Source organism: Aphis gossypii, chromosome 1, assembly GCF_020184175.1.
Source record: "Aphis gossypii isolate Hap1 chromosome 1, ASM2018417v2, whole genome shotgun sequence".
Lineage (NCBI taxonomy): Eukaryota > Metazoa > Arthropoda > Insecta > Hemiptera > Aphididae > Aphis > Aphis gossypii.
In genome coordinates, this window is record NC_065530.1 from 46,300,049 (window position 1) to 46,323,067 (window position 23,019).

At 30.7% G+C, this 23,019-nt stretch overlaps 2 long non-coding RNA genes across 5 annotated transcripts in view; both read left to right on the plus strand.

Moving 5' to 3' along the window:
• LOC126549137 (uncharacterized) overlaps window positions 1–6,452 on the plus strand; it is an 11,163-nt gene extending 4,711 nt beyond the window's left edge. For 3 of the 4 annotated variants that reach the window (XR_007603321.1, XR_007603320.1, XR_007603318.1), the window contains exons 2-3: window positions 4,917–5,179; window positions 5,750–6,452. This is a non-coding gene — a long non-coding RNA (uncharacterized LOC126549137). Of the gene's footprint in view, window positions 1–785; window positions 877–4,916; window positions 5,180–5,749 lie in introns of those variants that run through there. The other variant, XR_007603319.1, reaches the window with a different exon arrangement.
• On the plus strand, window positions 3,332–4,901 carry LOC126549138 (uncharacterized). The gene is made up of 3 exons (XR_007603322.1): window positions 3,332–3,426; window positions 4,012–4,111; window positions 4,688–4,901. It is a non-coding gene; the product is annotated as an uncharacterized LOC126549138 (long non-coding RNA).
• Window positions 6,453–23,019: the final 16,567 nt, after the last annotated feature.

Sequence of the window (23,019 nt, forward strand, 5' to 3'; positions counted from 1 at the left end):
GTGTTGACATTTAATTTTCTAAAAATTAATTTTATGTAATTGGTTTGGAAATCTTCTGTTTAGGTCATGGTCAGTATTATGTCTTCCACAGTGTCACTACCTATTTGTTTAGAACGTTGATGAATCCACAAATGTTAAGTTTATTTAAATATAATTTTCTCACAGTTGTTTTCGCATATGATAATTCACGTTTTTTTTTTTTTGTTTTGCTTCTCTTTTCCAGATGATGTTTTTTGTCTCATCCCATGTATTATAGCCTTCCATAAGGATGGTGGTCTTTTGGGTCAATAGGTTCTGTAATAAATTTGCTTGATGGCTGTTCAGATAGTTTAGAGGAATTTTGGATAGAAAGCCAGACGTGTGTTGGTAATATCAGTGCTAGGATAGTACTTGTTTTATCAATGTTTGTCTTTCTATGCAATTCTTTTTTTAAATTATTTTCTGGACTATTGTTTTCAAGCTCATTGATTGTAGAACCGATTGCCCAAAAGAACCGCCCTCCACGTCGAGGTCTGCAGTATTAGTTTTTTCATGGATATTAAATCTATACAGTTGGTAATTTTTTTTTATTTATCATAATGGTTTTTTGTGTTGACATTTAATTTTCTAAAAATTAATTTTATGTAATTGGTTTGGAAATCTTCTGTTTAGGTCATGGTCAGTATTATGTCTTCCACAGTGTCACTACCTATTTGTTTAGAACGTTGATGAATCCACAAATGTTAAGTTAATTTAATATAATTTTCTCACAGTTGTTTTCTTATATGATAATTCACGTTTTTTTTTTTTTTTTGCTTCTCTTTTCCAGATGATGTTTTTTGTCTCATCCCATGTATTACAGCCTTCCATAAGGATGGTGGTCTTTTGGGTCAATAGGTTCTGTAATAAATTGCTTGATGGCTGTTCAGATAGTTTAGTGGAATTTTGGATAGAAGCCAGACGTGTGTTGGTAATATCAGTGCTAGGATAGTACTTGTTTTATCAACGTTTGTCTTTCTATGCAATTCTTTTTTTAAATTATTTTCTGGACTATTGTTTTCTAGCTCATTGATTGTAGAACCGATTGGCCCAAAAGAACCGCCCTCCACGTCGAGGTCTGCAGTATTAGTTGTTTTCATGGATATTAAATCTATACAGGTTGGTAATTTTTTTTTATTTATCATAATGGTTTTTTGTGTTGACATTTAATTTTTCTAAAAATTAATTTTATGTAATTGGTTTGGAAATCTTCTGTTTAGGTCATGGTCAGTATTATGTCTTCCACAGTGTCACTACCTATTTATTTAGAACGTTGATGAATCCACAAATGTTAAGTTGATTTTAATATAATTTTCTCATTTGATAATTCACGTTTTTTTTTTTGTTTTTGCTTCTCTTTTCTAGATGATGTTTTTTGTCTCATCCCATGTATTACAGCCTTCCATAAGGATGGTGGTCTTTTGGGTCAATAGGTTCTGTAATAAATTTGCTTGATGGCTGTTCAGATAGTTTAGAGGAATTTTGGATAGAAAGCCAGACGTGTGTTGGTAATATCAGTGCTAGGATAGTACTTGTTTTATCAACGTTTGTCTTTTATGCAATTCTTTTTTTAAATTATTTTCTGGACTATTGTTTTCAAGCTCATTGATTGTAGAACCGATTGGCCCAAAAGAACCGCCCTCCACGTCGAGGTCTGCAGTATTAGTTGTTTTCATGGATATTAAATCTATACAGGTTGGTAATTTTTTTTTATTTATCATAATGGTTTTTGTGTTGACATTTAATTTTTCTAAAAATTAATTTTATGTAATTGGTTTGGAAATCTTCTGTTTAGGTCATGGTCAGTATTATGTCTTCCACAGTGTCACTACCTATTTGTTTAGAACGTTGATGAATCCACAAATGTTAAGTTAATTTAAATATAATTTTCTCACAGTTGTTTTCTCATATGATAATTCACGTTTTTTTTTTTTGTTTTGCTTCTCTTTTCCAGATGATGTTTTTTGTCTCATCCCATGTATTACAGCCTTCCATAAGGATGGTGGTCTTTTGGGTCAATAGGTTCTGTAATAAATTTGCTTGATGGCTGTTCAGATAGTTTAGAGGAATTTTGGATAGAAAGCCAGACGTGTGTTGGTAATATCAGTGCTAGGATAGTACTTGTTTTATCAACGTTTGTCTTTCTATGCAATTCTTTTTTTAAATTATTTTCTGGACTATTGTTTTCAAGCTCATTGATTGTAGAACCGATTGGCCCAAAAGAACCGCCCTCCACGTCGAGGTCTGCAGTATTAGTTTTCATGGATATTAAATCTATACAGGTTGGTAATTTTTTTTTATTTATCATAATGGTTTTTTGTGTTGACATTTAATTTTTCTAAAAATTAATTTTATGTAATTGGTTTGGAAATCTTCTGTTTAGGTCATGGTCAGTATTATGTCTTCCACAGTGTCACTACCTATTTATTTAGAACGTTGATGAATCCACAAATGTTAAGTTGATTTTAATATAATTTTCTCATTGATAATTCACGTTTTTTTTTTGTTTTGCTTCTCTTTTCTAGATGATGTTTTTGTCATCCCATGTATTACAGCCTTCCATAAGGATGGTGGTCTTTTGGGTCAATAGGTTCTGTAATAAATTTGCTTGATGGCTGTTCAGATAGTTTAGAGGAATTTTGGATAGAAAGCCAGACGTGTGTTGGTAATATCAGTGCTAGGATAGTACTTGTTTTATCAACGTTGTCTTTCTATGCAATTCTTTTTTTAAATTATTTTCTGGACCATTGTTTTCAAGCTCATTGATTGTAGAACCGATTGGCCCAAAAGAACCGCCCTCCACGTCGAGGTCTGCAGTATAGTTGTTTTCATGGATATTAAATCTATACAGGTTGGTAATTTTTTTTATTTATCATAATGGTTTTTGTGTTGACATTTAATTTTTCTAAAAATTAATTTTATGTAATTGGTTTGGAAATCTTCTGTTTAGGTCATGGTCAGTATTATGTCTTCCACAGTGTCACTACCTATTTGTTTAGAACGTTGATGAATCCACAAATGTTAAGTTGATTTTAATAATTTTCTCATTGATAATTCACGTTTTTTTTTTTGTTTTTGCTTCTCTTTTCTAGATGATGTTTTTTGTCTCATCCCATGTATTACAGCCTTCCATAAGGATGATGGTCTTTTGGGTCAATAGGTTCTGTAATAAATTTGCTTGATGGCTGTTCAGATAGTTTAGAGGAATTTTGGATAGAAAGCCAGACGTGTGTTGGTAATATCAGTGCTAGGATAGTACTTGTTTTATCAACGTTTGTCTTTCTATGCAATTCTTTTTTAAAATTATTTTCAAGCTCATTGATTGTAGAACCGATTGGCCCAAAAGAACCGCCCTCCACGTCGAGGTCTGCAGTATTAGTTGTTTTCATGGATATTAAATCTATACAGGTTGGTAATTTTTTTTTATTTATCATAATGGTTTTTTGTGTTGACATTTAATTTTTCTAAAAATTAATTTTATGTAATTGGTTTGGAAATCTTCTGTTTAGGTCATGGTCAGTATTATGTCTTCCACAGTGTCACTACCTATTTGTTTAGAACGTTGATGAAACCACAAATGTTAAGTTTATTTAAATATAATTTTCTCACAGTTGTTTTCTCTTATGATAATTCACGTTTTTTTTTTTGTTTTGCTTCTCTTTTCCAGATGATGTTTTTTGTCTCATCCCATGTATTACAGCCTTCCATAAGGATGGTGGTCTTTTGGGTCAATAGGTTCTGTAATAAATTTGCTTGATGGCTGTTCAGATAGTTTAGAGGAATTTTGGATAGAAAGCCAGACGTGTGTTGGTAATATCAGTGCTAGGATAGTACTTGTTTTATCAACGTTTGTCTTTCTATGCAATTCTTTTTTTAAATTATTTTGGACCATTGTTTTCAAGCTCATTGATTGTAGAACCGATTGGCCCAAAAGAACCGCCCTCCACGTCGAGGTCTGCAGTATTAGTTTTCATGGATATTAAATCTATACAGGTTGGTAATTTTTTTTATTTATCATAATGGTTTTTTGTGTTGACATTTAATTTTTCTAAAAATTAATTTTATGTAATTGGTTTGGAAATCTTCTGTTTAGGTCATGGTCAGTCAGTATTATGTCTTCCACAGTGTCACTACCTATTTGTTTAGAACGTTGATGAATCCACAAATGTTAAGTTGATTTTAATATAATTTTCTCATTTGATAATTCACGTTTTTTTTTTGTTTTTGCTTCTCTTTTCTAGATGATGTTTTTTGTCTCATCCCATGTATTACAGCCTTCCATAAGGATGGTGGTCTTTTGGGTCAATAGGTTCTGTAATAAATTTGCTTGATGGCTGTTCAGATAGTTTAGAGGAATTTTGGATAGAAAGCCAGACGTGTGTTGGTAATATCAGTGCTAGGATAGTACTTGTTTTATCAACGTTTGTCTTTCTATGCAATTCTTTTTTTAAATATTTTCTGGACCATTGTTTTCAAGCTCATTGATTGTAGAACCGATTGGCCCAAAAGAACCGCCCTCCACGTCGAGGTCTGCAGTATTAGTTTTCATGGATATTAAATCTATACAGGTTGGTAATTTTTTTTTATTTATCATAATGGTTTTTTGTGTTGACATTTAATTTTTCTAAAAATTAATTTTATGTAATTGGTTTGGAAATTTTCTGTTTAGGTCATGGTCAGTATTATGTCTTCCACAGTGTCACTACCTATTTGTTTAGAACGTTGATGAAACCACAAATGTTAAGTTTATTTAAATATAATTTTCTCACAGTTGTTTTCTCTTATGATAATTCACGTTTTTTTTTTTTTTGTTTTGCTTCTCTTTTCCAGATGATGTTTTTTGTCTCATCCCATGTATTACAGCCTTCCATAAGGATGGTGGTATTTTGGGTCAATAGGTTCTGTAATAAATTTGCTTGATGGCTGTTCAGATAGTTTAGAGGAATTTTGGATAGAAAGCCAGACGTGTGTTGGTAATATCAGTGCTAGGATAGTACTTGTTTTATCAACGTTTGTCTTTCTATGCAATTCTTTTTTTAAATTATTTTCTGGACTATTGTTTTCAAGCTCATTGATTGTAGAACCGATTGGCCCAAAAGAACCGCCCTCCACGTCGAGGTCTGCAGTATTAGTTGTTTTCATGGATATTAAATCTATACAGGTTGGTAATTTTTTTTATTTATCATAATGTTTTTGTGTTGACATTTAATTTTTCTAAAAATTAATTTATGTAATTGGTTTGGAAATCTTCTGTTTAGGTCATGGTCAGTATTATGTCTTCCACAGTGTCACTACCTATTTGTTTAGAACGTTGATGAATCCACAAATGTTAAGTTGATTTTAATATAATTTTCTCATTTGATAATTCACGTTTTTTTTTTTGTTTTTGCTTCTCTTTTCTAGATGATGTTTTTTGTCTCATCCCATGTATTACAGCCTTCCATAAGGATGGTGGTCTTTTGGGTCAATAGGTTCTGTAATAAATTTGCTTGATGGCTGTTCAGATAGTTTAGAGGAATTTTGGATAGAAAGCCAGACGTGTGTTGGTAATATCAGTGCTAGGATAGTACTTGTTTTATCAACGTTTGTCTTTCTATGCAATTCTTTTTTTAAATTATTTTCTGGACCATTGTTTTCAAGCTCATTGATTGTAGAACCGATTGGCCCAAAAGAACCGCCCTCCACGTCGAGGTCTGCAGTATTAGTTTTCATGGATATTAAATCTATACAGGTTGGTAATTTTTTTTTATTTATCATAATGGTTTTTTGTGTTGACATTTAATTTTTCTAAAAATTAATTTTATGTAATTGGTTTGGAAATCTTCTGTTTAGGTCATGGTCAGTATTATGTCTTCCACAGTGTCACTACCTATTTGTTTAGAACGTTGATGAATCCACAAATGTTAAGTTAATTTTAATATAATTTTCTCACAGTTGTTTTCTCATATGATAATTCACGTTTTTTTTTTTGTTTTGCTTCTCTTTTCCAGATAATGTTTTTTGTCTCATCCCATGTATTACAGCCTTCCATAAGGATGGTGGTCTTTTGGGTCAATAGGTTCTGTAATAAATTTGCTTGATGGCTGTTCAGATAGTTTAGAGGAATTTTGGATAGAATGCCAAACGTGTGTTGGTAATATCAGTGCTAGGATACTACTGGTATTATTTGTTGTGGTTATAGATATAGAATTTGATGAATTTTTTTTTTCATCTATATTGTTTTATGCAAGCATTCATTGTCTTCATACCTGGTAATCTTATAGTTTATTTTTTTTTTTTTTACCTGATTAATTTTTTAATGTTTTTCCATTCTGAATTTTCATTATATAACTAAATGTTAGATCATATAGTATTGTTGTGTGATTTTGTAATTTGTATTTTATTATTGATGATTATATTATTTTGTTGAAAATGTTATTTTTACTTTTTATTGGACACTAGTAGTATAGTCTTTTATTGGTTATTTTTTTTTATTTTTGTAGGTGGTATGAAGTATGATTAGACTCTACCTTTAACCCTTTCCCCCAAAAAATTAAAAGTTGTATTTATATTGTATATACATTTCCTTTTAGTGCATTAAATGTATGTACGCATCATGTAGCATGTAAATAAGTAATTACAGGTTATCTAATAATCCAATTATTGCATTAAATCAATTTAGTTAACCAGTCTTTACTGAAATAATATAATGGCTTTTGCATTGTTTCCCTTGTTGGGAGGGGGGTACAACAAATTCCTTCCAATATATATTGTTTTATTAGCTTTAGTATTTTATGAAGTTTGTCCTATGTTCAATTTAGTGATTGTATTGTATTTGTTTCGGTTATTTGTATTGTGAATCATGTTGTTGCTTTGAATAATTAGTTTTAACTACAGTGTTTGATAGTATGGTGATGAGAAGAGGTACTGAAGTAAATTGGTACACTTGCTCGCCCTTTAATGTATTATTTTTAAATTTAACAAGAAAAATCTAGAATTTTAAAGTTATATTTATTGATTTGTTGAGTTAATTCCATCGAAGTTTGATTTTTAAATTAAAATGAAATAACTTCGTTTTAACTCGTTCTAACCTAAAGGGTTTTTACTGAATTGTGTTAACCTGCATCATCATCGTACCTATCGATATTTATCATTTTATTTTACATGTTGTTCTTTGTAGGTACGTGATTATCATTAGGGTATTATAATATACAGGAAGTCGTTCGATTATACATAATGATATCGTCCCAATAAGTTTGTTATAATTAATATTTTGATGAGATTAAAAGATAATAAACAAATCTGTTGGTCGTCTCCGATGACGATCTGTGCTATTGCAGATCAGCGTACATCACACAGGTGGTGTTGTACCGGTTTCAAGACATTATATACTACTTATATAGGATGTACAAGATACGTGTATCTCATCTCGCACACACACTCATACGTAACCGCCATTGTCTTGACGCCGATTTTATAGTGTTATATTAATTATTATTAAATATCCTGTGGGAAGTGTGAAACGTTATGATAAATACCTACCAACGCAGCTGTTTTGTACCTATATAATATTTATATATTATATATGCGTAATAATACTATTATAGATACGTTTTCGTAATTTTTTAATATACGGGGCACTTGTGCGTGTGTGTATAGATCATTTATTAAAGCCGCATTATCGTTTACAATTTATATACATGTATGTTTTATGTGGATTAATTTACAAAAATAATTACAATTCTTGACCTGATATATATATATATATATATATATATATATACATTTATATGTGCGTGCCCTCACCTGTACCGCTATGTATGTATATTAAAAGTTATAATATTGTAATAATATGCGTACGTTTACGTATGGCCGACGATGGTACAGGTAACACGTTCGTACTGATTTCGTTAACGACTATTAAAATATTACGAACGAGCGATTGCAATCTTCGGAGGAGTGAAATAATAATAATAATAATAATAATAAAAAAAAAAAAAAACAATTATAACGCCGCGGTGAGTGTGTTCGACGTCTCCAAAACGATGTATGTATAATATTATGACCGAGGAGGAGATCGACTCGCCGACGAGTTGCCGGTTTCTATCAAGCCGATGAGTAACCTATCTATATCAATAAATTATATATATTTTATGTATGGTCTGTATACAGGGTGGATCATGGATGATGATGCCAAACTTAACACTTGTTTCTTTTTTTCGTCGGTTTATGATGTCCTCTGACGGAATCGTTTTCAAATGCGACCGTCAATAATGTTGAGCGAGTCTTTTTCGTACTACATTTAAAAATTGAGCGAATAGTTACTGAACTAGTGTTTATTAAGGTGTACCGCGAGGATAATATTATTAAATATTATAATATGGTCTTTGTCATTGCCTAATAGCATTTAAATCATTAAATTGATATTAACGATTAATAATGTGATCGGATTACTCAAAAACTACCTGTTCAAATTGAGATTTTTATGTATCGGCGCTTAATCGTACCCCCTACTTACCTCTTAAAAATTTCCAGCATAAAGTGGCAGTTTTGTTTGAAAAAATATATTGTTATATTACTTTTTATTTTATTAATTGTTAATCGATTCTTGGGACTCCATTTTCAAGGGCACGTAAAAAATAATAAGTATCTAATTAGAAATGCAAGTTAAATGTTCATAAAAATGACTTCAAATTAGAAATTGAATAAAACACAATCAAAAGATGAAAGAGTGTTGAGAATACTTTATGGTGGAATCACCCTGTACATGGTCCTAAAATTATAGGAACTATAGCGGCAACGACCGCGATAAAATAATTAGAACGTTATTTAGTTATAACGATTAAAATATTATACAATAAATTATGAGATCTCTACATGTATATAGGTTTATGGCTATTACACGTGTAGTCGTTAAAGCGCGGCGTTTTAAAATACGTAGAAGTTCTCACGTATATGATAGTTTCATGTACACTTACAAGTTACTACGATGTATATATATTTTTGAAAATTAATCTTACGTGTCTTACAGCCGTAAATACTATTTAGCACCTCATTCATTTATAGTTTCCAATTATTTTTTATTTTATTAAAATCGACACTGTTAATTTGAATGTTCAGTGTCATAATATAACAAATAATTATCTTTTATTTTTATTCAGTGTATAGTTGAATGTTTACAAAAATAGAGGTACTCTTGTACAGTCTGCGTATATTCGTTTAGTTAAAGTTTGTCAATAGGTATAAATCAAAACGCTAACATATTTTAAACAGGCATAAGGCATAAATATATTTGAACTGCAGATAAAACGATTTAGAGCAATGGTTTTAAACAGGATGGAAAAAATTCGAGTGAATTTATTATGCAAATTAAGTACAAGTGTGTAGTTGGTACTTCAAGGTCTTTTTTAGATAAAATTTTTATAAGGCCAGTCTATTAATATAAGGTCTATAGCGCCAATAAAAAAATTCAGCCGCCACTTTTAATTAAGACAGTTAGTATCAATTTTAATAAGTGATTAGAAAACCTTCCAAACAACATTCCAAATTTCTCCAACAGAAATTCTGTTTGATTTGCCATTATTTTAATTTAATTTAATATTTTTTATAATATAGTTACATTTCATTATATTACATAATCATATTATTTTGTAAAATTAACTAAAGGCTTTTATCTGGATCATTATATTATACTATATAAGTATACTAAATATGCAAAAAAAGAGAAGAATATAGGCATTCGAAAAAAAGACGCAAAGGGTAAGTTAGACTTAGAGAATCTCTAATGAAGGAATTATAGATATAGTTTTAGAAAGAAGATACCCGTGGAAAAGTACAAAGAAAACGGTGCATTTTTCAATGAAATTTCATTGGTTGAAAAAAAAATACTTTCTGAAAATAAATTGTCAATTATATTGTATGCGGTACCGGAAAATATGACATTCAATCAATGTTGGTAATGACTAGTCAATAACGATAATGGCTGATTTGGTAAGGAATTTATTAACGTCAATATAACTAGACGAAGTCGTATACTCGTATATCTTATAAGTTTTTGGTTTTACAAATGTGTAACTTATATACTAAAACGTTCAGTAGTTATACAATTCTGTGCCGTCAGTTTAAAAATTGAAGTAAATCGGCCTGAACTTTAAGCCAAGAACAGTATTCGTGTTCTCTTGTCGGTTTTGTACGACATTTATATTTTTAAGTAAATCGTGAAATTCTCTGCACAACTCGTTCGAAATTTAATCTAACTGCCGAATGTAAATTTGCTACGTCGTCGGTCGCGCGGTGAGTCTGCAGAGACAATATTTTGCGGGTACGACGAACTCTTAATAACAGAATATTATTATATACGTCGTAGGTATGATAATCGTGTACGCGGGATACGACCGCGAAGAGACGGATGGCGCGGAAAAGAACACATTCTCCTCGCGCGCCGCTGTTATTATTATTATTATTATCTGGTCGGCTGATTCTGTGGTGACGAGCAGCGAGTCTCTCTTCTGTGCGTCGTATTCACGCGTGTGTACTTTTTATGCGTATATATATATATGTATCGTGTATAAAATATATATATATATACACATAACTATATACGTTGTAGTGTCGCAGTCGTTGCGGCGGCGGCGCTTCCATCACTTGTTTGCAGCGTCGTCGTTGTCAGTCCGTCATTCCGCCGACGACGGACCCGTCACGGGTTTTAAAAAAGAAAACGGGGGAAAAAAAAAATAAAAATAAAAAACGGTGTTTTTGCCGCCGCCGCCGAGCGCCATTATTTGTCCACATTTTTGTCATTGCCAGCCGACGATAGCTCGCACGCACGCACTCGCGTATAAGCACGTTTATATATATATATACTTACACACATATATAATTGATGCGAACCGTATATTACACACACACACACAGACTCGCGTGCGCGGCTTCTCGATCGTCGTACAATATATATTATTATTGCGAGTGCGTGATGTCTCGTATACGGCGCGTATACCTTTATATAAATTATATAGAAATACGCTAGTTTTTTCGCCCGATTTTTTTTTTTTTTTACCTCCATCTCCTCGATCCGGCGCGCGCTGCTTCAGAGATCATTGTTTTCCCGACTAGCAATCGTCGTCGTCGTCGTAGTCGTTGTCGTTATTTATAACGCTCGCGCGGGCACCTCGTACCACCTATATATACTTATATAGTTATATATATTGTATGTGTGTCACATACATTACAATAATATAAAATTACGTATATAATATATATCTATAGGCATACTTCTATATAAGAACTCGCATATGTGTAGGTATATACAACAGCGCGCGATTTCGTATATGTGCTTACTTGTACCTATGTATATTGTGCTCAATCGCGACGACGCGACCGCATCATTATTTTTGCGCTTTCGTCTCGTGTTCGCTTTATATACACGTATACGGTATACCCATATGCATAAAGCATACCGTGACCATGGATACGGGATAACCCCCAATTTTTCTTTAATACATTAATTGTAGTTAGAAAAAACTCAAGATTGGAGAGTGTCGTCCTGTGTGGTGTTGAAATAACTTTGTTTTCAAATGTGAACCAATGTTTTTTTATTATACGATTTATATGTATTGTTAAGGCGATGATTTTTTTTTTTTTTTGAAATTTTGATTGAGAATTTTACAAAGTTTTTGTAGTTTTTGAATTATTATTAAACTTAATAATACAGAAGCATAATAGTATGGTTGGTTTAATGAATATTTGCAGTAGGTAACTGTTTCGAGTACTAGACTATAAACTTTGCGTTTATTTATATAGTTAACGTGAAACGATTATTAAGGGTTAGTATCCTTAGAACAAAGTTGTATAGCTCGGTTACTGCTCGTTAAAATTATACGATTTAAACGTATCAAAATTTCCAAAAATGTATTTATTTTGCTTAACAAATTACAGTAAAATATGTGGTTCTGATTTGAGAACAAGAATTTATTGTATTATCAAAAGAGTAAAGAACATTTCTTATTACTTTTAAATGGTATAAATAACTTAGGTAGGGTATGAAAATAATATGATCTTTAATCCCCATTACGTGAGACCTCTCGGAGTATAAGACCACACGATCCTGAAGTGCCTTAATGCAAATTAACTGTAAAAAGGTAATATCATAAAAATGTTGTCACTATATTTATAATATTATGCAAAACTATTATTGTGTCCCGTAATTCTGTGAAATTTACATATTATTTTTCTGTTATAGGCCAGTGGTTTTCAACCTTTTTAACAATGCGGCTCATCATTTAATCTCCTACAAACTTTTTGCGCACACCAATCCATTTATCACCGAAAAATCGATAAAAATATTGGTAAATACATACTAATAAAACTATTAATTGATTTTTCGCGGCACACCGATTGAAAACCACTGCTTTAGGCTATGGTGGATAAATATTTTTTGTGCTTGTGCATATTTTATATTTAATACATAATATAATTTCATGTTTTAAGGGATAATTAACTGCTTATTTAAAGAATTTTACACTTATAAAATTTTATATTTCATATTTATTTTTCATACTTACTTATTTTGGAAAGATATTTATATAACATACATTTTATTGTTCATAGACTCTTGTAATAACAGTTTTGTTCCATAGTACATCGATTATGTATGAGCCATATACATATTGTATCCTAACTTATGGATATAATAGAACTTTTGTATAAGTTCTGTGTTGTTGATATTTTTTAATATTGTGTTTACTTAACTCCTAACTTAAAACTAAGTTTGACTGAATTATGTTTTGAAGACAAAGAGTGTTTTAACTGTATATGTATATAAATATATAATACCAGCTATATATTTTCAATATTGTACTTTTGTTTAATCGATAGGTATCTATGACAAAAATAATTAATTTATCATTTTAATTTATACCAAAAATCGATGATCAGTTTATAATATTTATCAAAGAAATAGTGAGAAATATTTTAGATAAGAGCATAATATAGGTATTTATTTTGTTCATATAGTAATCTTTGCTACAAGACTATAAGTTCATACTTTTGCTTACTATTTTTTAAGATTATTAAGAGCAAAAATTAATGATGATGTATTTCAAGGGTTTCAAAATACATGACTACGCGTGTTATGTGTCGAAAGTTTTTTTATCCATGGTATAAGTCTGAACTTAAAATGTATGTGATGTATAATAGTAGGTATAACACGTATGATGTATTAAACAGAGTTTGGGACTTAGTGCGCACTTATGCAATCATCAAAATAAGTGCTTAAAACGTCATTAAATATAACTAAATCGAAAACATTAAAATAAGTAAAAAATTATCTCCAAAATGATTGATAATTTTTCCATCAAAGTATCAAACACACACACACACACACAAAATGTAAAAAATAGGTCATGAATTCATGATTAATCATACACACGATTCAATTGAAAACTTCAAATTAACAGCATTTTAAGGCGATTTTATTAGGTATATATAATATACTTATACAAGTATGTATAAGATTATTGTTACATGATGATGTGTGTACGACGTACTTACGAAAATCCAACGTACAGACGTAAAAAAACACGTTACGAGTGGTGAGAAATGAATCGCATTTGTCGTATACTTACAGTACACCCGTAGGTAGTATAGGTACGTGTTTCAAATATCGCTTTTTTTTTTCGTCGTTTGGGTAATATTTATATAATATTTCATATCGTATAATATCGTTACCCGTACGGCGTTTACCGAGGTCACAAATCGTCGGGCCCGTCGATGTTTTGTTTTCCGATCACATAACACACACGCTTCATATCACAACAACAGTAAAAAATAGGTACACTATACCAAGGATGAAACGAATTCAATAATATAATAGTATACCTCCGGTATTATTATACATATTATATCGCCGTACGTATAAAAAACAATATGTACACATTCCGTCCGTCCGTCCGTATATTATTATATGGCACCTATCTAGTGTTGGTACGTTTTCGGTCGCGTCTGCCGCTGCAGCGGATTTGTCCGTTTTCCCTTTCCGTTTCCGCGCGGCGACAGAACCGTACTAGACGTAATAAAAAAATAAAAATAAAAAAAAACAAAAAACTACACCTATACACGATCGTATATTTATTATTATAACGTAGGTACGACGATAATCTCGTGTACGCGCAATGTAGTATATAATAATGTTTTAAACATTTAACATTTTTCGAATATTTCGATTTGACGAAATCGATAAACTAACGGCCGCCGTAGACGTTCTACGCGCACGCACGCATCACACGCGACATCGGACGTGTGGTTTTGCATAATTTTCGAATTTTAAACTCGTCTCGTACCGTATAGACGTGTATATAAATGTAAATGCGCGCAATATATCTTTTGAATTTTCGACCATAAACGCATCGCGTCGTACTACCTATATTATACCTGTATACCTATATTATAATATGTACCTATATAATATACGCGCGCATGTAGATATATACCAGTCGGACGTTATAGACGCGGCGGACATGACAGGTTACAAAAACTTCGAGGCCGATAACCATCGACGAATAAAACTATAATAATACGTGTACGTTATATAGGTATACATAATATATTATATATATTATATATATGATACAAAGCAGTTTTGTTATACGACGACGACGATGATGATGTGTGCGAGCGCGACTCGGAACTATCGACGATAATGATATTTTAATCGTTGCGCAGGGGCGGACAGATATGCGGAATAATATGATTCTCTCCGCGAACACGGTATAATAATATTATAACGTACAGCTAGGTGAGATTTTATCGTGTTTTTTATAAACCTACGACAGTGAAATAGTTTTATTGCGATTTGCGATGGACGCGAAAAGAAAACGTCATCAAAACGGTGCGAATCGCTGCAAAATTTTATTGAAATTTCTATGCTGTCAATAACGTATATAACGATTTACTGCTATTTAAATATATTCAAAGTTTATCGAAATTCGCGTGTAATAACAATGTAAAATGTACATTGTAGTACCCGGCATACGGGTAAATTATGCAAACCGCAATGTATTTTTATATTTATCGATTTTAAATATTTAATGTTACAGGTTGTACATTCATTCAGATAATCATGAAAATAAAATATAAAAAGAGTTATAAAAAATTGTCGAAAAATCCTGATAGATTAATGTACTCTATTATAATATAGTGAGTAGTAATACATGTGTACCAGTGTACCTGTGTGAGTAGTATATTTTATATTTTAATATGATTTTTTTATTGCTTTTATTTTTAAGTAAGTCGTATAAGCAGTTTTCTGCAACACCATGTCACTATCAGATGTACGACGTTTTTCGATATTTATAAAACAGTAGTGTTTGCTAGTTGATCCAATGAAGTTGCATTAATGCGTTTACGTATAGAGTAGATTATTTATTAACTTTAGATGATCGACGTTACCCGAGACAAATATTGTATAATGCCTATGAATTTACTCTGTGACAAATATTTTTGAAAGTTCTTATTAAATTGTATCATGTAAAACAAATAAATTCATTTGTCGTAATATTGATTGAATATAATAGTATGGAAGTATATAATATAGGCGATGACAATTTCTGGTGTGGGTGTACACATGGAATATTCTTCACTACAATAGCGGTTTTCGCTGGAGCTCGATTATCGAAAAACGGCGAGATCACAGGGTCATCTGCGGTACTTTTCACCGCGTGGGGCGAATAGGTCTCTGGACGATTATTTATACATTATTCCTCGAAACGAAAACGGTTGCGCGTTATTGTGACGGGGATGAACGCACAAGAAATATCCGCAACAGGTATTTCATACACGAAACGTGCGTACAGCAGGCACATAAAATACGCGTTTAGTGTCGCCGTTCCGAGCAAATCGTGGGTGTCCCCCGAAATGCGGTGGAAAAAAAATTATCAAAAAAAAAAACACCGCCTGTGCGCCGACGCCGGTCCGACTTCACACACATAAGCAGCCTTCCGTCATAATAATACATAACAATATAAATATAGTAACAGCGATATAATAACGCGTACATTATATAATAGGTACTCATATTATTATACTTTTATAAACGCAAACGCCGTCGGCGACCGGTTTCGTTTCCTTTTGTTTTATTTCGTTTTGTGTTCGGTTTTTTTTTTTTTTTGACTGGCAAAAAGCGCGCTCGCATTTTATGTACGCGCGATGGACGACTCGCTTAGCGGGGGTTCTTCGCCGTTGCAGGTCACATCGTATATTTTCGTCTCGGTTTATTCGATTTTTTTTTTTTTGCCCTTACGCGCCGTCTTCGCAGGACGGTTAGGTTTTTGAGTGCTTCGAATCGCCCGCAGAATACCTACAATCACATTATTATGCAGTATATATATATACTATAACTACCTATATATAGGTAGGTCCAGGGTGAATTATTAATAACTGCCACCGTTTGTACGCTCATACTGGTGGTTCACCATCCCTTTTTTAGCCTTAACAACGCGTTATAACTTATTCAAATTCTACAAATTTTTTAATTTTTCAGTAAGTACAACTGAAACCATATTTATACACGATACTGATATGGATATAACTATATGATTTTCAGCGTACTGTAAACCGCGGTCGTTTCAGTCACTAGGATAGATGCTGCTGATGATCATCATAGGTATGTTTTCAAATTCGTCAATACTTATTTCGTACAGGTTTGTGTGCACAAGAATAATGACTAATGACTTCTATAAATGTGTTGGGCATTTTTTCTGACTTCGCATGCTGACTGTTGTTGATTTGTTGTACATTTTAAAATGCTCATAACTTATTTCTAAATTAAAATAACTACGAATTGTATTGCCATATATTATAAGTATATAGGATAAAATATGCGTAAAGAAACATTTCGACGGAAACGCGTTTAACGCGACATTTTCAATTTTAAAAATAACAGTGTTTCAACAATATAATTCAAATATTATATACTGTTGCAGGTATCTGAAAGTGTATATATCAGTGAGGTTCGAGGTTCGTAATTTTATTTCATCCAATTTAACTTCTTCCGTGGTCAAACACCGTGTTGACGCATAGTTTCACCAGTAAAATAAAACAAATATAAATATATATATGAAAATTATGCAAACGCGAGTGACATTAACTTTCAGATTTAAGGGCATTTATGATAATATATTATCCATTAATTGTACTTTCACATTATATTCTTTTGAATCGAGAATTTTGATTGAATTCCTTTAAAACACTGCAGCATCGATGATGCACTGGTTCGTTATCAATACGTGTAGGTACACCGGACTTAAAATGTATCGAACATATTGTGATAGTGAAATATTACTTTCTTGTCGAATGAATAAAATAAAGTGTATATTTCAAATTAGCAATATAGCTAATACATGTTATATTTTATGTACCTACACATACATTCATTGCTGAATAACGTTTCAATGGTTTTTAAGTATTCGGTGGGATATTAAACAACACTTACATGTTTTGTTGGTATAATGGCGCACTAATGTTTGTTGAAAAGAAAATTGAAAATTGATGATTTTTTTTCGGTTACGTGGTTCGGGGAAATGCAAAAATCAACTAAATATGCGCTAAAAAATCTTAAATATTATGCATAAATAAATGCACTAAAATGTTAAAATATATGTATAAAAAATAAAAAATATACATAAAAAAATGAGTAAAAAATTTATATATTTTTTGAAAAATAGTGAAATAATGTCAATGTTTAATCATGGTCGAATCTATATTTTCTTATCTTTGTATACGTATTTTATTTCCCCGATTATTGATATAAGTCCTAACGCCATATTTATATCTATAAGTATATCTATTAATTTATTTTGATGTTAATCGAAACTATAAAAATGTAATATTTTTTTCTTATATTATTGTAATAGGCAATAGTATAGGTATATACTATATACATCTAAAAAATGTCTAAAAAAACATCGAAATATGCACACTAAAAGATGAAATATGCAATTAAAATTTTAAAATAAACCCTTAAAATAGCAAAATGTCAAAATATACACTAAAAAAGTTTCATTTTTCAAATTGTTATGTCATGAAACAAATTATGTGCTCATTTAGCATATCATACGATCAAACAAAATAAATATGCAAACGCATACAAATCCGCGCTTTAATTGTTAGTTATACGCATACTTCACATTTTTTGCTTGTTTAGCTATGTGTGTTAAGTTGCTTAAACCAAGTCAATAATTTATTTTAGTTATTTTAATATTATATTGGTAATTCTGGTTTATAATTATGGCTAATTTAAAAATTAAACACTAACGAATCTATATACAATTATTTTATCTGATATTACAACTAGTAATGATAAAAACAAATTTGCAAATTGTAAATTGTTTTATTCTACACATTATAATATATAATATTGATAATGTTATTTATCATGTCCTATTTTTTAAAATAAGTACTAAAATATGCTATATAAATACAATTTGTATAATATATATTAAATTGCGTTTATCGTGAAAATATTGCAGTTGAAATAATATGTAATAAATAATTTCAAAAAAGTTTTTGACAAAATTAGAATTTGAATCGTTTTGTCGAGGTGATCGAATCAACACGAGTGCCAGACACTCAGCCGTCTAAACATTTAGTATTATTAGTGGCTAGTGCCAAGATAAATGATAAATCCTAACCGTTTTTTTTGTTGCCGCCGAATTTCATACATTTTTTATACATATATATACATATATATATATATATGTAAAAAAGTCGGGACATAATGTGCCATTCGTATTATATAAAATTAGAAGCGTATTCGCACACGGTAAAGGTATTCAGGTTTATGGAATTAATGAGTGTATGGCGTGTATACGATTATTATTATTATTTTATTTTGACGGGAAAAAACACACCCAAATAATATTTTATTTATACTGTATGTAACAATTATATTCGATAGACACGTGTTACATATAGGTAAATATAGTAATGCAACTGTGTTGGTTCGTGTCATACTGAACATTGATTTTCGATATTTATAATTTATAAACATAGGGCAATGGGCATCATGCAACGAAGTTTGTTGAGTGATTCTTTTAAAGTAAAAACTCATTATTTTTAAAAACGTTAACGTATTTTGATACTTTTTTTTTATCGTTTGTTATGTTTTTACTTTTTGAACACAACAAACAATTTAAAATCCATGTAAAATATTTTCAATATAGTTTTGATTTATAGAATAAGTGAATTTCAAACGATCAATTAATTAATTATATATTTACCCGTTTTAAGTTAAATAAGTAAAGTCGTATTGTAGTGAATGCATTTTATTTTGTGACATTCACTGATCACTACGCTTATCTAGGGATCTAGGTATTAAAACTGTATAACCTCTCGTTTAAAATAAGATTTTTTTAGATAAAAAAATATTTTGTTTTGGAATATGACGTGGAAAATAATATGCCGTCTTTCAAAAGAGAAATAAAATAGTAAAAAAAAAAAAAAATTAATATTTTTAAAACATAAAGAAAATATTACTTATCTTAATAATATAATTGTTGAAATGGTAAGTTCTTATAGTTAAAAGAACCATTCGTTAGGTATACAATATTGTAATACGTTTAAGGTTTTTTAAAACGACTTTTGAGTTTTTTAATTTTATTAAAAACAAAATTTTTTTGTGAGTTTACAAACGCGACGTATATTTAGAAACATATTAGTATGTTGTTTTTGCAGAAACGGCTTGAAGCTAATATTTTGAAGAAAATAAAAAGTCTTTGATATTATTTTCAATTTTCAAATAATATACAAACAGTCGCCTGCAGCCGCCACCTACCTTTATAATAATTGTTTTGCGTAATATGCGATATGTGTATAATGTGTAATGTGTAGGTATATGTATTTAAGTAAAATGATATTGAATATTGCTAAATATTGTATTTTATTGCTGTACTAAGTACATTAATAATGCAACCCGCGATACCGGTTACTGTACATTGTAAAAAATAACTATTGATTAACTCGTTTGAAAATCCAAATGTGTTAAGTTTGCTGAAAAATGTTAAATCGGCATTTCAACATTTTTATTATTATCTACCTTTACTACCTGTAGATTACTTGCGTAGTACTACTACTAACCAGTTTACATTATATTACAGTGTTATAACGTCTTATATAGTTACATATAATAAATAAAACGTAAAATATATTAACATTTATGTACACACAACACAATAATACTTAAGGACCTATAATATATTATACTCCACTATTCCACTACTATATGTGTAGTATTTTAAACGAAATCAGATTGACAATTTTCTATATTATTTTATGCGTATATCATAAGTGGCGATCGAGTTTAAAGGTTTTTATTTCTTTTTAACACGGCATTTAAAATAATATGTATTTGGTATGTTATACACATTACATTTTCTATGACTAGATGGTACTATCATAGTTACCATACTATCATACGGAAATAAAGAATCGAAATATCGAGTTATTATATGATAATAACTACAACACACATTAGGTACTATATTTTTACTAATGACAACTTGACCACGAGTGATGATATTTTACGGGGACACGTTTACTAAATTACTAATTTATAAAAGTTAAAAAATTTTTTTTTTCTATTCTATAGTGTTATTGGTGTTGAGTAATATTTACTAGTTGCTAATTTACCAAGATGTCAGATGTTGTGTCGTTATATTATAATTTAATAAGACGTAAATAAATTATACGATAATGTAACATCCTCGAGTCATATTAAACGGTATAACGATTAATTACAATGAAAAAAACGGCTATTATTTGAAAACAAAAGCTTGCAGTATTGCTACATAACATTTTTAAATAGTACAGAGAGTGCTAAATATTTTTATGGTCAAGACTTATTCGGAATACTTGTCAAAATACAAGGTTTAAGACACTTATTATAACAATAAAAAAATAGAAGGTCATAGAGGTATAACTAATCGGTGTAAATTTTACAGCTAATACACAATAATCGATCTATCTATGTATATGATATTGTATTCGGTACGACTGTACGAGTATGCATATTATAATATGTAAGTATGTAACCAATATAATTGCTGTTATTTAAATTTTCTTTGGTAGTCGTTGATTGACATAATTAAGTAACTCGGTATTCGGAGGAATGACATTTAACAATATGTCATTGTTCTATTATAGCGATGCTTGTGTTGACATCAGCCAACAGTAGGAGTTGGAAAACGACGAGAAAACGTGGACGAGGTCGACGATGTACGTCGTTGAATCCACTACAATTATTTGTGTGTGCACAGTGCATACGTACAAACAAATTTAACTAAATGCTCAGAACTGGTGGTTGACAGAAACGATAAAGCTAGGCGAGAAGGAAATAAATAATATCGTTTGTATAGACCAAAATCCCAGATGTACCATTACACTATAAATTGCCGTAAGTGTTCCATTTAAAGTTCTGCTGTATCGTTCAAAAGCTCCAAATATTTATTATAATTAGGGTGGTCTACAGGGAAGCACATAATGTACAAGTATATGTGCACTACAGTTTTTTTCTTGTGCGACTTAATTAAAAAATATTAAAAACGAATAAACCAAATAGTGTCTAAATACGAACGACGTTAAATAAGACACATACCTAAATATCTAGAAAGCCACCATGGCTTAGAGACACCGCGTCATAAATAATCAAATGGTATGATACCTAATAATTGTCAGATTGATTTGAATTTGAATTTTGAAAGAGTTAACATTTATTATACTGGTGATTATCGTTCTTGGTATTAAACTATAAAAATAAAACAAAAATATTGGCATATCGTAGTACGATTTTTATTTATATTATTTTTATACTCAGAATACTTACCTATCTACTATAGGTATACTATTTTTTTTTTTTTTATACAATTATGCAATTTATATTTGGTTATTTTTAACCTTTTGTGTTTATCGTACAGAAGTTATATTAAATTTAATATTTTAGTTTGGCGCTTATCTTTTATTTTATTATCCTCAGAACAGCGCGTTATTATTTTATTCGAAAAAAATTGCGGAAAAAAATGTCTCATCGAAATATTAACACAATTAGTTCCGCAACATTATTTTTTGGAACACGTATGGAACTATTGGAACTGTTTCAATAAAACGTATCAAATATAGTGATAGTGATACGATTTGTTTGCTTAGCCCGCTTTGTGTGTCGCAAAAATCTCGACTTCGCGTTTTGGACAGTTACATCAGGAACTCAGAGCAGTGCAGCTGTACAACATTTTCGAGTAATCGATATTTGGCCGCAACAGAGCAAACCGAGGGCGTGGCACGTCAACCGCATATGTCCCTGGTACTAGTTCGCACGTACATCGTAGGTCATAACTCATGACTCATAAGATTCGAAAATTGTATCCGTCCCTGCAATTTAAACAAATGACGTTTTGTCGCTGGCAGCGTTTTCCCGACGCGCACAGAAAACGAGTGCAGCGTATATGCGTCGACGACGAAAATTTATTGAATTTTTCGCGCATTGAAAACTTTATGGTGACGGTCCCGAATTTTATACAAAAACGTATAATAACGGATTCTATCATTAGGTAAACATCGGCAGTTATTTTCAAAATTCTCTGGGAAAAAAATATGTTCTTCAAACTACAAACACGATGATATGAAGACATTTTATTATATACATTTATACACAAAATTTATATCGGTATTATACATTATAATCATGACCACAATATTGTTGAGAAGGTTAAAAAATATATATATTATGAAAATCATTTGACCTATTCTATGACTCCCCCCCAATTTGGAATTTTTACATTCTGTTTTCGTAAATCGTTTGTTCACGAATGTGTATATGAAGTCCTATCATCGTTTGTTTTCCATAATTTTTTGACGAATAATATTAAAACATATTTTGTCTGAGTAAAGGTAAAAACAATAAATTACCCATTTAATAGAATTTTTGAATTCTATTGAAGGATATTTTTTTACACTATTAGGTACAATTGTCTAATGTTC